The following is a 14482-nucleotide window of genomic DNA, read 5'->3' on the forward strand; positions in this document are numbered from 1 at the left end:
CTGTTTTAATATTAGACATCTTTATGAATATTAATACTCTTCAACATAAATAACTAGAGAAAAGAATATTCAGCGTCCCTTCACCACTCCACCCACTTCCTCTCTCATTGCTCCTATGCCCTTCTAATGTGATTTTCTAACAGTAAGCTTAGAACATTGACAAGCATAAGGGTATTGCTCGAGATTAAACAAGTATAGCAAAATAAGTCACTGTTTAGAAGACTCCGCATCACTGAATGCCATTTTGGAAGATCTATCTTTTAACATCACACCAGTGATTTTTAAATCAGAGTCTGTGAACTTGCATGGAATAAAAATATGTCTTTATTTTCACTAATCACTCACTGAAATTTAGCATTTACCTGAGTTTTAAACATAGTCAACAAACCACAGTAGTATTAGCAGTACCTGTGACTGTCACGAAATCACAGATATTGTCATATTACATCTTATACGAATTACATTTTCATATTGCATCTTGCATATTACTTTGAAGACATTTCAGATATCTCAAAATATTATCTCTGCTCATCACTACTTAGACATTACAATACTTATTAACTTACTACTATATCTAGTTATAGATAATGTTAATGAAAACACATATTACTATTAATTTTCTGTTTTTCTCTATTTATTTTTAGAGAGACAGGAAGGGAGAGGGAGAGAGAGAGAAACATTAATGAGAGAGAACATTGATTGGCTGTCTCATGCATGCCCCCCACTGGGGGTTTGGCCCACAACCTGGGCATGTGCCCTGACCAGGAATGGAACCTGCAACCTCTTGGTGCATGGGTCAGTGCTCAACCACTGAGCCACACTGGCCAGGCTGTTTTTTAATATTTGGACAACTCTACTTCAACATAATTGGTTTCCTTGGTATTCCTATGCATTTTGTTTTGTGCATTTAAAAATGTTTTTTTTCTTTCTTTCTGAGAAATGTTCCATAGGCCTCAACGTCCCACAAAAGACACTATGGCATAAAAGTGTTTAAAAACTGCTGCTTTAGACAAAGTTGATTATGCCCTCCAACTGGAAATATTTTCTTCTCATGGTTTTCTCAGCTTCACCCATCCTGATTGTCCCTCTGCCTCACTGCTCAATCCCCCCTGGTAGTTTCTCCTCTTCTCTTTGACTTCTATATTGGAGTGGTCTATGGCTCACTCCTGGGTCCCTCTCTCTTCTCTATCTGAACTCTACCTGGTGATCACGTTCCATCCATGGACTTAAAGACCATTGATTAGCTTATGATCCCAGATCTCCTTCTTCAGCCTATTGTATCCAGTCCTAACATCTCTACTTGAATATCTAATAGGAATCTCATGCTTGAGATGGCCATCAGAGAACTTTTGATTATCCTACCACTACCAAAACCTGTGCTTCTCCCAATTTTCCCCATCTTAGTAAATGGAACCATCTTCTAAATCAATTGCTCAATCAAAACATACCTCTGATTCCTTTTTTTTCTCTCTTGTGCTTCATATTCAATCTATCAGCAAGTTTTATCAACTCTACCTTCAAAACACATTCTGCATTTGTCTACTTCTCTTCCTCACACCTGCTACCACCCTAGTTCTAGCCACCTTTATCTATCCCCTGAAATTATACAGTGGCCTCCTAGAAAATCTCCCTACCTCTATTACTGCCCTCTAACAATTAATTTTAAATACAGTAATAAGAGTTATCTTAAAAATATGAAATATTGCAGAACTTCAAACAAGAAAAATAATAATATAATAAATATTTAAATCCACCATCCGGTAATCTTTTTACAAGAGTGAATCAGATCATTGTTATTTATCTGCCTAAAATAATTACTATCCATTGTATTTAGAATAAATTACAATGCTTCATCATGGCTTACAAGGCCCTGAATGATTTAGTCCTTGCCCGTATCCATAACCTTGTCCCCTAACCCATTTTCCTTCTCCTACCACAGTAAGTCATAGTGACCTCTCAGCTGGTCCTGAAACCCACCAAGCTCATTCTCACCTCAGAAGCTTTGCATTAACTATTCCCTCTGCCAGCAATTCTCTTCCACCAGATCTTTGCATGGCTGGATCTTTCTTATCCCAGCTTAAAGCTTCATGAAAAGACCTTTTCTGCTCACCCAACCTAAGAAATTCGCCAACTAATCTCTCTCTATTATATCAGCCTATTTTCTCTTCATGATAATATTTAAAATGGATATTTTTGTATATTATTTATTTTCCTGTTTATTTCTGTAAACATCTCCCATCTCACATACAGGTGCACAAACGTGCACATGCTTTATATATATAAGCTGTATGAGATGTGAAATGTTGTCACACTTGAATAACCTTTTGACTCTGGCACCTAGTAGGTGCTCAATTAATAATTGGAGAAGGAAAGAGAGAGGGAGGATGGAAGAAAGGAAAGAGAGGAAGGAGGAAAGGGAGGAAGGAGAAACAGAAGAAAGGGATTTAATATTTTTAAGTACTCCATTTTAAAAATCTGTCATAAAAAGATTTCAAGCATCATCTCAATAGACATTTCCAGAGAATGAAATTGTTCACAGCACCAAGAAACTTAAAAAAAAAAAAGTTATGCTCAGATCCTAAGGGAAAAAAAGGCAATTGTAAAAGAAGGCTGAACAATTGCTGTTAGAGCTCAAGACCTAATTGCAAAGTGTGCCACCCACTCATCTTTCCACCCACAATGCCAAGCTAACCATGAAGAGCACAGTGTGGTCACTCAACCAGAGAATAGTGCCCTGTCTTTCCACCCAGATAAGCTGATCATCTCCTAGAGAAAAATAAGCACTCACCAGAAAATATTTAACTGGAGACAGAGCACAGACATAATTTCTACCAGTGAGAATTCTAAGGCTATTTACTCTCATGTTTTAAAAATGTGAAGTATTGATGCATCTGGTCACCAGAGCTCAAAGGACAGTGCTTCAAGCTACATAGTCAGAGTTATTCTTCCTATTCTAATCCTCCACATGAAGAGGATTGCTTTGGAAAGCATTGGTGGATTAAGAAGTGCTCACATTGAGACGTTCTCTGTGGGTGGTGCCAGCCTAAACCATACATACCAATTTGAGAGGCATCTTTTGGATACCTATTACGTGCTAGTCCCTGCACTACATGCTGGGGACTCAGAGATCCTGGTTCCACCAACTACTCACAGTATTCCTTAAGAAAAGAAATTTAGCATCTCTTACTTCAAATTTCTATCCATCCTATAAGAACAAGGATAGGACTTCCAAGCTTACTCAGGTCATTGACAGAACTTATTTCCTTGCAGCTGGAGGACTCCTGGCAGCTGGCTTCTTCAAAGCTACTGAGGACAGTCTTTTGAGTGAGCCTTCTGGCAAGTCAGAGTTACACAGGGTGGGGATAAAGTAGGTTTACAGTTGTTCGTATGGAAAATAATATGAAAATAAATAATAATACAAGAATAAACTCTGTTTTGCTTACTCATAACTGTAAACTTACTTTTTCCCCACCCTATATAATGTACCCTAGTCACGAGAGTGGCAGTCTATCATGTTTGCCATAGTCCACTGGTTGGAAGCAAGTCACAGATTCCAAAATCAAGGGGAGAAAATTATTCAAGACTGTAAACACCAGAAGACAGAGATCTTGGAGATCACCTTAAAGTCTGTCCACCACATTTGGAGATAAAGACAAATAAAGAGACACTCACAGCAGCATATGATAAATGCTATGATGGTCAAGTACAGAATACTTTGTATATAACTTTTGGTGGGTAGGTAGGTGGTGGTGGTTAAAGACTTCCTAGAGCAATAACCATAAGCTGAGACAGAGAATGTGTGCAAGTTTTATGTGTGTATTGAGAACAGAGAGCCTGATAGAGTGAAAAAGACTTCATAAGTAAAAAACAATGCATATGGCCAAACAATATTTCAATTTTGTTTTGTATTCTACAAATTGCTAGCATCTTACCAAGATAAAATTCTCCATAATGGGCACAAGGTCACACTCAATAAGTTTAAATACTTTCTTAAGTTAATACCTAAAGGAAATTGTATTAAACTATGTTCCTCACTCTTAGAGAAAAAATGTTTACAATTTGTCAAAAAGAGAAGAGATTTCCATTTTATGAGTTATCATCATTATTTAAAATAGTGATCTCTTAAGATTTTAGTACATCCTTGGTCTTAAATAATCCCAGCTCAGATCCCAGCTCTTTGTCATTCTGTGAAGTAATTATCTTCTGAAAAGAAAGGCCCCATGGATGGGAGAGCACCAGCTGTTGAACACTTAATACTACATGCCAAGTGAACGGCCAATTGCACAAATAAAATAGGTATCTAAGCCAGGTGGAATTGTTTACTCTAATTTGCTTATTCAAATTGGAATGTAGCCAGTTAGTTTTGTGAAATGTGCTTGCAAAGTAACAAACTATTACTGATTGCCAGACAACATCCTCCTCTATGATGTTTATACTGAACTTCCATGTCAAGAAGACTCTGAACTTTGTTCTCTGCTAAACTGCTAATGATGATCAGATTTCTCAGCCATATTTAACATCAGCTCTTGAAAAGTCTATAAAACAGAGCTTGAAAGCACAGCTTATAGATTTTAAACCTAAATTTTTATTAAATTACTTTCAAAGAATAAGTTCTAGTAGTCACATTCCTGTTATGCCTAATTGTGTCCATAAGGATGCCTTCTGGTACAAGAAATATAATTTTTCATATAAGCAGGCTAAAACACTAAAGAGGATTTAGCAGCTCTTGCAACTGAGAAGTCCCTATATAGTGTCAGTTTCAGGTACAGTTTGATCATGCCTCTGGCTCCCCTTCTCTTCTAAATTCTACGCAATTTTCTCAGCTTTGCCTACCCTCTTTTTTTCTGTTTTTCTTTCTTTATTTGGCAAGGACAAGGAAGTATTTTATTTATTTACAACATTCGTAACATAATTCTCCCTATTCAAAACAGAGAACCCTATAAAATACACATAGCGATCTCTATTTGTATTTACCCAAAGACATAAGCAGCTGGAAGAGAAGTTGGGACTGGGAGAAAAGCCAAGGACTAAATCCATTTTTTAAAAAAAAACAACAAGAAACAGCCTTAAAAAATAGCATTTTTCTACTTGTCAGTAGTGACACTTTCCCCTACTATGTGCATGAAATATGGAACAGAAAACAGCACCTGTGAAAACCTGGTTCAGCAGCATCAGAGATGAGGCAATGCCCAGGGCTGTGGAATTCCAGCCCCTTTTCCAAGCAGGCCACTGTGACACAGTGTGCCCTGGGGAGTTCTTTCTTTCCAAAGAGATCTCATCCCCACTGCCATCCTGCCCCTACAAATACCAATGGAGAACTTCAGCAGCCTCACTTCTCTTGCTTGTAGTTAGCTGAAGAATCTTTAATTTTCTCTTACTGTAGAGGCAATCACAATGAGCGAACATTCAGTGGCACATTTCTTTATCTGTGTAGTCCCTGTAATAGCTGGCCAGTTTCTTTAGCTCGTTATTGATGCCATGTGTGAAGGGCTGTCCCTTCTGGGCTCAGACTAGAAAACCCCGGGCCTTCTGATACTCAGTCACGAGGAGACAGGGCTGTCCACACCAGAAGAGGGCTCTGGAATTCTTTTGGTAAATGATCAGAGCCCAAACTCCACAGGGAAGGGCACTGGTGGGTTGCTCCAGCTTCAGGTACATAGAGGAGAGGACAACAAGAAGCTTGGCAGCTTCCCTTCCACCAGGTGCTGCTCTTAGAGGGTGCTAATTGCTGCAAGAAGCAACAAGGCCCGTTTTTATCTCACTTTGGCATCATAGAAACTATTTTGGCAGAGAAGGTAGTTGCCAAACTTCTGTTCAGTAGCTGCCACTTTTAGGACCTTATGAAAGTGGAAATTGATCTTGTTGCTCTGCTGACAGGGCACACAACTTGTCTGATTCAACAGAATCCAGGAAGTCAAATAGCTCACTCTCTAAAAGAATGGCAGTGTTTGGGGGATCAGGGAGGGCAGCCCAGTATTCCATAGGCCGGTTTGAACAGAGACCTGGCCAGCTCTCCCCTCCGCATGCTCAGAAGGCCCAGCTCCATGCCCCAAAGTGTAATATCCTCTCCAAACTTCATGAGCAGATGAGTTTTCCTAAAGGAATTAGGTTCAAAAGGCTTGTCCATGAGCTCCAGGTATCCATAATATTTTACTAGCAACGAAGCATCCGGTGTCACCAGCTTACCAGCAACCTCTCAAATGATGTCCTTCAGCATGCCCCTCAACCCAGAAATGTCCAGCATCCACTGAGTTAATCTCTGGTACAGAGACCAGCCATCTGCTTTGGACCTACATGTTCTGTTCAGGAACCACAAGGAGGATTGCCCACCCTCTTTTAAAGGCTGATTTCAGATAGTGATTTCACATAGAAATTTATATCCAAGAGGAATCTTACTTCAACCATTCAACAAAAAACCCAACCTTTGAGCTAAAAGAGCTATATGCAAACCAATTTCTATGGCCAGGGAAGTGTAATTTGCTAACTGATTTACTTACATGATTTATAACTTATCGCAATGGAACAAAGGGCTATTCCCAAGTAGATCTAGCTCCCAAATTTCCCTGAAAATCGACCTCTTATAGCAATTCCAGGATAGGGGAAATTACCCCACCTGAACGAGCAGCCTATACCTGACCAACTTATAAAATATTCCTGGAATTTTATTTAATCATGGTATTTCAAGATTCCATTTCAAAACCTTCTTTTTGCTTCTCAAAATTTCCAGGCCTGCACATCTCTCAAGATATCAAATATGATAGTTTTAGGAGCCAACCAAGTTATACATAATGCATTTTATGTTCCTAAATTAACAAAGTGACTTTAGATCTGTGAAGGGTGTTAAAAATTATATAAGCTATGTAAGTATTTTTATTTGTTCAAACATTTCCAGTTTCCTTCGAGGCTTAAAAGTTTCTGAGAACTTTGTATTTCCAAATAGGCGCAGCTTGTTATGTATGGAAAAAGGGTCCTCTAAAAACATGTCCATTTTTTATGAGGGTCTCACAGCCAGCATTTTTGTGCATCTTCTAGAATACTAAATAATAAATTGTACATATTTAATCCCAAGCCATAGAGAACTTGGATCTCTTGCTTATTTCTAGTCATCATTCAATGAAGTCAAACAGAACATGAGACAAGGATTTGAATGCAAGTATTTTATTTGCAAGGTGATCCCAGAAAACACCAGTGGAGAAGAAGGAAAGTGAGATGGGGAAAGAAAGTGGCCAATTCAGGATGTATTGCCAGTAAACAAAGTGTCTTGTGGGCTCTTGAGGCTTAATCATGCTGGGGACTTCTGAGAGGGGGGTGGATATAATAACTTTCAGTGTGTGTGTGTGTTATCTCACCTGAGGGGTAAGTAGCCAGGGTGTTTATTCTTTAAACCCTTTCCATCACTGGTGGGGGGACTGTTCCCAAGGGAGAATTAACTACTGGATATTTCTATCCTTCACATGCAAAGGTCAAGAAAAAGCCTGCAAGCAAAATGTCACAGATGCCTATTAGAAGGATACTAATAGCATGCACTAGACTAGTAAGTGGAGAAGATATGGATGGGGCACCAACATATTTGAAAAAATACTTAAAGCCAAAGAATTAATATATACTTCTTGATACTAGTCATAAGCATTGCTGGCTATTTTTGGCTGTAACATTAAAAAATATTTCATTAAATGAAATTCCAATTTCTCAGGGCTTACTGAAATCATTCCATTTACATAGCAAAGGTTCATGGCAAAGTTAAAAAGAAAAACTCTGAATTCAGAATGAGCAAAGATAGGTTCTAGCTAAGATTCTGTGGCCTTACATATAATGATTCATGACTCTGAACCTCAATTTCTTAAATATAGAGGTATTAAGCTAATGATAATAGAAAACACATATATGGACTTATTACATGCCAGGCCCACACCTTTATAAGTGCTTTATAGATACTATCCTCATTACACTCAATGAGATAAGAACTATTTTTATTATCTCCATTTTACAGAGAAGAAAACTGAAGTACAAGGTGGTTAAGTTACTCGAATGAGGTCACATGGATAGTAAGTGGTAGATCCAGGGCTGGAACCCAAGTTATCTGGCTCTAAAACCAGGGCCCTTAACTATGATGAGGCTTTTTCTTAATGCAATAATCTCTAGGCCCCCTTCATTATTAGTAATCTGTAATTTTTGATCTCTGATAAACTCTGGCAGGAGAATGGTATAATCATGTGCCTTATGTTTTGATTTCTATTGTTTGACACAAGTCCAACTTGTGTCATTCCTTTTGTGGAATATTTATTAGATAGTCTTATAGCCCAGCCAGTGTGGCTCAGTGGTTGAGCATTGACCCCTGCACCAAGAGGTCGCCAGTTCAATTCCTGGTCAGGGCACATGCCCAGGTTGTGGGCCCAATCCCCAGTGAGGGGCATGCAGGAGGCAACCAATCAATGTTCTCTCTCATCGATGTCTCTCTCTCTCTCTCTCTCTCTCTCTCTCTCTCTCTCTCTCTCTCCCTCTCTCCCCCTTCCTCTCTCTCTAAAATCAGTAAAGGAAAAAAAAGATATATTTATAGAAGTTAGCAATAAGCAGAAAATATCATGTACCCAATAGGTCCTAATATATCCCCTCTGGAAATGGCAATCCATGTCTGCACCAGGAAGAGATGTGATTTAAATCCTTTCCTTTAAAAAAATGAATCATCCTGTTTTTCCAATATGCCTGCAAATATTTCACCAACTGTAGAAGCTTTAGACCATCAAAAACTGATCTTTTGCCAGTTTTATTACCATAGTATATCTTTTCAAAATTTAACCTACATTTGTTCAAGTAAGATGCCAATAAAGCAGTCATCATCACTATCATACTAGAATTTTCAGTTTCCACTGGAGAGTACTAATACATATCAGCTCAAAGTAATCATTAGAGGCCAATTTCTAGCATCTCTTTAAGTCTGATCCAAAAATCTCTTAGAATATCACTTTCAGATGTAGGAAAGTTTCCTTTGAAGTTTCCTCATATTATTATGATGAAACTGATATAATTCATTCATAAAACATGTTCTTATTTCCTACTACCTACAGCCTAGTATGCTAGGAATTGAGACTTGAGGCTAACTGTATCTGTTTAATATCCCTCCCTTTAAAATGCTTAAAATATAGCAGGTGAGAGGGATACATGACAATAATACAAGAAAGTAAATGACATGCAGAGAGCTAGACTCTAAGTGTAAGATGACTAGGGAATTGGCCATCCTCAATGGTCTAAATTGCAATGGTGTCTAGTGGTTATGACTGAAAGTCTTCATTCGTTCATTCATTCATTCACTAAATAACTATTGAGCACCCATTATGTGGAAGAATTTTGCTGTAAAGAAGAAATTTTTGCAAAAGAGAATAAAGCTTTGAATCCTGTCTTCATGGAGTTTACAGTTTCATTGGGTGATTGACAGATGAGTTAACAACTGTTCTCCATTAGTCACGTCTCTCAAATTCCTTACCATTATAACCTTCAAGTAGCCAATTCTGACTCCTCAAACATCCACCTCTAATTGATTTTCTCCATTTCATGCCATTACTTGTTCTCCCTACCAGGTTAAGAAGGATTAAAATAATGTGTTTTAAAAGAAAGAGTAAAGGTCATCCTTCCTAACTATAAATCCTCCCACTAGAGCCAAAGGCACCCAGGTGCCAAAAAAAAAAAAAGGAGGCACATGGAGAGGGAACACAGCCATGCAGAGAGTGGAGTAAGTAAAAGATTTCCCACATACTTAAGGGGTGGGGTTAAGGAGATAGATTTGATGAGCAATCATACCAATAAACATCAGAAGAGATTATAGGAACCTACCTTCCCCTTCTCTGGGGTCACCTTCAGATGACATCCTCTTTTGAAACTTTGGAGGCAAATTTGCCAGTAGACATGGTTTTTGTTTTTATGGGGTTTTTTTCTCTTATATAAGAGAAAAAAAAAAACTGAAGAGGGAAGGAGGTGAGAGAGGAAAGAATGGACCAATGGTGCTATAAAATGCAAGTGATAGGCATTATAAATAGCAATGGTAATGAAGTGAATTATGCCTTTGACATTCTTTAAAGTTTCTGGACATTCTGCCCACCCTTAAGAGCAAGAATTCATGTGGCTCTTTGCTAACTTTACACTTAAAATTCTCACTATGAACAACTAAAAATGTGACTCTGGCTAGGATAACATGACTTAAGCACACCCCTTGGCACATACTTTGGTCTCTTTATCAGATAACCCACCTGACCTTGACAGCCTTCTCTGCTTCAGGACAATATGCACGATGGAGTTTAAGTGTAACCAGTTCTAATTCCTTTTATCCCCAAAGGTTCCCAAACCAGCAATCTTGGAATGATTCATGCCTTGCAATTCTCACATTTTCTTATCTCTAAGACTACTTCTCATGTTCCCTTTGATGCTACTAAAAAATATTCTCACCTTGACCTCCAAAAGAACTAAAATCCCCATATATATCTTGACCTCTTCTTGTGTCAACTCTTGCAATGCTACCTCCTAATACCTTTTTAAATCCTTCTTGAACACGAGAATTCTATTTATTGTAGCCACCCCAAACTCTCACTCATCTAAACTATAGTTTCTAATCATTTTTTCAAACTTCAGGTTTTGAAAATTCAGCAAGAATCACTTCTTATAGCTCAGTTTATAGCCAAGGGTTTATCCCACTTATGTCAGTTTTCCACTGTAAAACTCAATTAAAGAATTGAGGCAAAGATATGGATAATCTAGGGAATTGCTTAAAGATAAATATAAGAAACTGAAATGGTTTTACCACCAATATTGGCTACGCTCCCACCATTTTTCTACTTCTTGCTTTGAGTTACAAGACAAAATAATTAAGACCAAGAAAAAGATCATAGTATGAAAAGGGATAAGAAGAAGGGCCTTCAGAATCTGGCTAATAAAGAACTGAACTTTGCCTCCCATCTTTCCCACCCTTCTATCAAGTGCTGCTTTGCATTGGACTTTTGCCTGGAAGATGCCTTGAAAAGTTTTTGTGTCTCGAAAATAACATGAACATTGGGAAAAGATGAACTTGGACTCCAATCCAAGCTCTGTCACTTACTTCTTATAAGACTTTAGGCAAGTTATTATCCTTCTCTGAGAATGTTTCTTTATCTATAGAATGGGGATAATAAGTGCTTCCCCATAGGATTGCTGTGAGAATTATATGAGCTAACCTATAGAAAGCATCTGTCAATGGAACACACTTAAGATATGGTATCTCTCTTCCATTACCCTGGACTGAAAGGTTTTTATTAACACATCCAGTACCCTGCTTTATACCACACCAGAGCACCACCCAATTAGCTCCACAAATGACACAACAAAAGGGTGGATTCAGCAGGTATCAGAGTCCTGCTAATGCGAATCCCACTCCATGGGATCAGCCCAGGTACAGCAGCTCATCCACTGTAGTCCTGGCCAGTCCTCACAGCCAGTCAGCCTGAGGGTCAATTGTACCAACTGTGTGCCAACAGAAATCAAAGTTCAACTGCAACAGGAGGGCACACACAACCCACACAAGGGACACCCCTAGAGCACCCAGCTCATGTGCCAGTGAGACCCATTGGACACCTACTACATAAGGCCACCAGGACAAGACTAGGAGAGGTAGCATATCTACCTAATATATTGGAGCAAACACAGGGAGGCAGACAAAATTAGGAGACAAAGAGACACGTCCAAAATGAAAGAACAAGACAAAACTCCAGAAAAATAGCTAAATGAAATGGAGGCCAGCAATCTACCAGACACACAGTTCAAAACATTGGTTATAAAGGAAATCAATGAATTTAGGGGAAGAATAAATGAGCTCAGTGAGAACTTACACAAAGAAATAGAAACCATTAAAAATAACGAGTCAGAAATGGAGGCCAGCAATCTACCAGACACACAGTTCAAAACATAGGCAGTAAACTCTTTGACATCATTCTTAGTGATATTTTTTCTGATATATCTCCTCGGGCAAGGGGAACAAAAGAAAAAACAAACAAATGGGACCATATCAAACTAAAAAGGTTTTGCACAGCAAAGGGAACTATCAGCAAAATGAAAAGACCATCTACTAAATGGGATCAGATATTTGCCAATACACCCAATAATGGGTTAATATCCAAAATATATAAAGAATTCATAACTTAACACCAAAAATTCAATTAAAAAATGGGCAGAGGACCTGAATAGACATTTCTCCAAAGAGGAAATAGAAATGTCCAATAAACATATGAAAAGATACTCAATGTCACTAATCATCAGAGAAATTAAAATTAAAACAACAATGGGATATCACCTCATACCAGTCATAATGGCTGTCATCAGTAAATCAATAAACAAGTGTTGGCAAAGATGTGGAGAAAAGGGAATCCTCATGTACTGTTGGTTGGATTGTGGATTGGTGCAGCAGCTATAGAAAACACTATAGAGGTTCCTCAAAAAAATTAAAAATAGAACTTCTATATGACCAAGTGATCTCATTTCTGGGTATTTATCCTAAGAAATTCAAAACACTAATTCAAAAAGATATGTGCTTTCCTGTGTTCACTGTAGCATTATTTACAATAGCCAAGATACGGAAGCAACCTAAATGTCCCTTGATAGACAAAAGGATACGGAATATCACTCCATTATTTTTTAAAAATGTAATCTTGCCATTTGCAACATGGATAGATCTATTACACTAAGTGAAATAAGTCAGACGAAGAAAGACAAAAATCATGACCTCACTTATATGTAGATTCTAAATAAATAAATAAATAAATAAACAAACAAACAAACAAACAAAACAGAAACAAACTCATATATACAGAGAAAAAATGATGGTTGCCAGATTATAAGGCATTGTCAGGGAGGCTGGGTGGAAAAGGTGAAAGGATTAAAAATTACAAACTGGCAGTTACAAAATAGTCATTGGGTTGTAAAGTACAGCATAGATAATATAGTCAATAATATAGTAATTATGTACAGTTTCAGGTGGGTACTAGATTTATGGAGGGATCATCTTGTAAGTTATAGAAACATCTAACCACTATGCTGTACACCTAAAACTAATATTAAATGTCAACTATAGTTTTGTTTTTTAATTTAAAGAAAACAAAAGACCTCACTTTCTGTGTTGCACTTTATGGAGCCCTGAACTACCACATAAGAAGTCTGATCACCCTCCTGGAGACATCACATAGAGAGGCCAAGTAGAACCACAGAGATCCTGGAGTCCTTGTACAGCTGTCCAAGCCAAGGAGCCAGATATATGGATTCATTTATCTCAAATATATCATCCCCCAATGATATCTTACTTGAGAGATCCCAAGAAAACCCAACAGAACCACCCAAACCTAAGAATTGTGAGAAATAATAAAAAGGTTGTTTAAAGGACTACATTTTCAACAATAGAAAACTAAAACAATTGCCTAGATTTGAAGGGTCTTGAAAGCCTTAATGGCAGGTCTGCACTAAAACAAATTAACAAAGTTCCCTGGCTGGTTTGGCTCAGCAGTTAGAGCATCTGCCCATGGACCAATGAGTCGCAGGTTCGATTCCAGTCAAGGGCACGTACCTTGGTTGCAGTTCATCCCCAGCCCTGGTCAGGTCGTGTGGGAGGCAACGAGTCGATGTGGCTCTATCACATTGATGTTTCTCTCTGTCTCTCTCTCTTTCTCCCTCCCTCCCACTCTATCTGATCATAAATAGAAAAGTATCCTCGGGTGAGGAATAAATAAATAAATTAAATAAATAAATAAATAAATAAATAAATAAATAAATAAAAGAAATTAAAGCAAAAATCCTGATTGGAGTTCAATGAAACAGTTCTGGAGATAGAGGATAAGGATCTATAGGGCAGCCAACATTTATCAAGGATTCATTATGTTCCAGGTACTTTGTAACCATTTATAACATTTAGTCATCACAAAGCATTGTGAGGTAGACACTATTATCCCCATTTTATAGATATAAAATTGAGAATCAGAGAGCTTGGCAAGCTCACCCCAGGTTATAGTTTTAAAGCTAAGACTAAGCTCAGGACTCTCTGGTTCCAAAAGCCTTGTTCTTTTCATTAACACACCATGATGCCAAGGGGGTGTGGGAGAGAAAGGAAATGTTGTATTCAAGAGATATTTAGGCCCTGGCCGGTTTGGCTCAGCGGTTAGAGCGTCGGCCTGCGGTCCTGAGAGACCCAGGTTCGGTTCCCGCTAAGGGCGCGTACCTCGGTTGCAGTTTGTCCCCCGCCCTGGTTGGTCGTGCGGGTGGCAGCCACTCGATGTGTCCCTTCACATCGATGTTTCTCTCTCTCTCTCTGTTCCTCTCTCTCCCTCCCACTCTACCTGAACAAAAAAATGGGAAAAGTCCTCAGGTGAGGATAAAAAAAAAAAAAAGAGATATTTAGGAAGTAGAATTTACAATAATGGTGAATGACTGGGATGTATCTCATGGAGGATATTCAGCAATGATACTGGCTTCTACCTCA

The 14482-nt window shown here is 38.3% G+C and overlaps 1 pseudogene; it reads right to left on the reverse strand.

Annotated features, from left to right (window-relative positions):
* Nucleotides 1-5298: 5298 nt before the first annotated feature.
* LOC118635542 lies at nucleotides 5299-6988 on the reverse strand (annotated as a pseudogene).
* Between the last annotated feature and the right edge of the window lie 7494 nt (nucleotides 6989-14482).

The sequence above is a fragment of the Molossus molossus genome, unplaced genomic scaffold (genome assembly GCF_014108415.1).
Source record: "Molossus molossus isolate mMolMol1 unplaced genomic scaffold, mMolMol1.p scaffold_m16_p_2, whole genome shotgun sequence".
Lineage (NCBI taxonomy): Eukaryota > Metazoa > Chordata > Mammalia > Chiroptera > Molossidae > Molossus > Molossus molossus.